Source organism: Mus caroli, chromosome 1 (genome assembly GCF_900094665.2).
Source record: "Mus caroli chromosome 1, CAROLI_EIJ_v1.1, whole genome shotgun sequence".
Taxonomy (NCBI): Eukaryota; Metazoa; Chordata; class Mammalia; order Rodentia; family Muridae; genus Mus; species Mus caroli.
The window spans coordinates 69,642,243-69,645,470 of NC_034570.1; positions in this window are offsets into that span (position 1 = coordinate 69,642,243).

The window sequence follows — 3,228 nt, forward strand, 5'->3', positions numbered from 1 at the left end:
TTCTTTCTTTCTTTCTTTCTTTCTTTCTTTCTTTCTTTCTTTCTTTCTTTCTTTCTTTCTTCCTTCCTTCCTTCCTTCCTTCCTTCCTTCCTTCCTTCCCTCCTTCCCTCCTTCCTTCCTTTCTTCCTTTCTTCCTTTCTTTCGGTTTTTGTTTGTTTGTGTATTTGAGACAGGGTTTTTCTGTGTGGCTCTGGCTGCCCTACTAGAACTAGCACTGTAGGCCAGGCTGGTCTATAGCTAAGAGATCTTTCTGCCTTTGCCTCCCGAGTGCTTAGACTAAAGTGCACCACCACTGCCTGACATTGCTGGATTTCTTTAAGAAGAGGTGACTAAGCAGAAAGGATGCTAAAACCCACAAATCTATTATCCTAGTCAGGGTGATTATTGCTGTGATGAAACACCACAGTCGAAAGCAAGCTAGGGAGGAAAGAATTTGTTTGGCTTATACTTCCACATGATGGTGCATCACTGAAAGACATAAGGACAGCAATTCAAACCGGGCAGAAAGTTGGGGGTAGGAGGGATGCTGCTTACTGTGCACTGCTTTCTGGCTTGCTTGGTATGTTTTCTTATAGAACCCAAGCTCACTGGCCCAGAGATGGCTCCATACACAATCGGCTAGGCCCTTCCCTATCACTCACTAAGGAAATGCTCTGCAGGCTTGTTCTACATCCCTGTCTTGTGGAGGCATTTTCTCAACTGGGGTCCTCAACTCTCAAATGACTTTAGCCCAGTGGTTCAAAACTTGTGGGTTGAAACCCCTTTGGCAAACCTCTACCTCCAAAAATATTTACACGACGACAATTCATAACAGTAGATATGAATACAACTGTTATAAAGTAGCAGCATAGGTATGGTTGGGGGTCACCACAACATGAGACACTTTAGTAAAGGGTCTCAGCACGAGGAAGGCTGAGAGCCACTGCTCCAGCCTGTGTCCAGGTGACATAAAATTAGCCAGCACATCTACTTGTTTTTAAATTTTGTATCTGGGTCATAGGACTAAGCTTTGACTGTCTAGATGAAACATATTACATTATGAAGGGGGAGACCACAACCATAGTGGCATTTGACTTCCCCCAAATACGCTGTGAGTATATTGTGACACTTAGTCTTCCAAAGAGGGGCCCTTTCTACTGAGAGAGAGAGAGAGAGAGAGAGAGAGAGAGAGAGAGAGAGAGAGAGAGAGAGCTAGTAGCTGAGACTTGATGCTCTCCTCTGTAGCAAGTCTGCATTTGACCCCTCCACATCATGTGCTAGTGGGCTTGAAGCTTTTTATTTTTTCCTTTATGCCTATTTTCTTCATTCATATGAGAAGAATTAATGACCACAAATCCCTGTTGTGGTAGGGAAATGAGTATGCAACTGGAAAACCAGTTAGACCATTGTTCCCCAGCAAGCACCCAGCAAACAGGAGTGGCCTGGTCGGTTTGTACTGCTATGACAAAATGCTGTAGGCTACATTGCCTATAAAGAATAGGAATTTATTTTTCATAGTTCTGGAGGCAGGAGAGGTCATTGATCAAGGCACTATGAGAGTCTCCATCTGGTGACAGCTCATTCCCAGCTTTGTAGATGATGCATGTCCCCCATGTCCTCCCATGGTACAGGTGGCAGGTTATTTCTAGGTGTCTTTCTTAAAGGAGTTAATCCTATTCATACGGGTTTCATTTTTATGACCTAGTCATCTCCCCTATGGTCTCACTTCTAAATCTCATTAACTTGAGGGTTAGGGTTTCAATAAGTGAATTTACAAGACAGGCCCCCAAATTCAGAGCACAGCAGTGTCTATTGTCCTTATTATTATGGAACTTACTATGATGTGGTTTTGAGGTTGCTGAAAATGAACGCTCAACTGTCTTCCAGCTCCAAGCCTGAACCTTCTTTATCCGCCATCACCACGCACTCTGTCACAGAAGTTAATCATGACCCTGCCCCTAAACATAATTTCCCCCCAGCCCTGCGAAGCAAAAGAGATTACATTTGACAGTGTGGCTTAAAATGTCAATATCCCTGAAAGAGTAATCATGGCAGTTTACTACCACACTACAGCATAAATGTCAACATTAAGTTCTTCACCAGAACAGGTTTGTGAAGGAAGAAGGTCAGTAGGCTTTCTGGGTGGTAGCGGGAAGAGGACCAAAGGTACAGCATCATTTTGTCCATGCCAACCCCACCACTGACTTCCACGTTTGTGGTCCTTACTCTGTCTCTTCCTCCTCAAATGTATTGTTTACTGTGGGGATGTGAGGTTACTGTTTGTTCAATTTTGGATCCTTCCAGCCTGCAAAACTCAGTTGCTCTCTATTTAAAACCTGCTCAAAAATATCTGAAGTTGTTTAAGCACTGCTTAAATTCTAGACATCTTGCTAAGAGCTTTGGAACAGAATTATTGTTGACCCTAGGAAATAGGTTTGATTATAGTGTACATGTTTACAGTAAAGGGTTTACAGAGCTCTGAACTTGGGCTAGCATCTCCTAACTGGTACTAGAAAAGGTTTATTTTATTTTTAATTAGGTATTTTCTTCCTTTACATTTCCAATGCTACCCCAAAAATCCCCCAGCCCCCCCACTCCCCTCCAGCTTCCCACTCCCAGTTCTTGGCCCTGGCGTTCCCCTGTACTGAGGCAGATAAAGTTTGCAAGATCGATGGGCCTCTCTTTCCAATTATGGCCGACTAGGCCATTTTCTGATACATATGCAGCTAGAAACACGAGCTCCAGGGTGTACTGGTTAGTTCATATTGTTGTTCCTCCTATAGGGTTGCAGAACCCTATAGCTCCTTGGGTACTTTCTCTAGCTCCTCCATTGGGGGCTCTGCGATCGATCCAATAGCTGACTGTGAGCATCTACTTCTGTGTTTGCTAGGCCCCAGCATAGCCTCGAAAGAGACAGCAGTAACAGGGTCCTTTCAGCAAAATCTTGCTAGTGTATGCAATGGTGTCAGCTTTTGGAGGCTGATTATGGGATGGATTCCTGAGTATGGCAGTCTCTATATGGTCCATCCTTTAGTCTCAGCTCTAAGCTTTGTCTCTGTAACTCCTTCCATGGGTGTTTTGTTCCCAATTCTAAGAAGAAGCAAAGTGTCCACACTTTCATCTTCGTTCTTCTTAAGGTTCATGCGTTTTGCAAATTGTATCTTGTATCTTGGGTATTCGGAGTTTCTGGGCTAACATCCACTTATCAGTGAGTACATATCATGTGAGTTCTTTTGTGATTGGGTTACC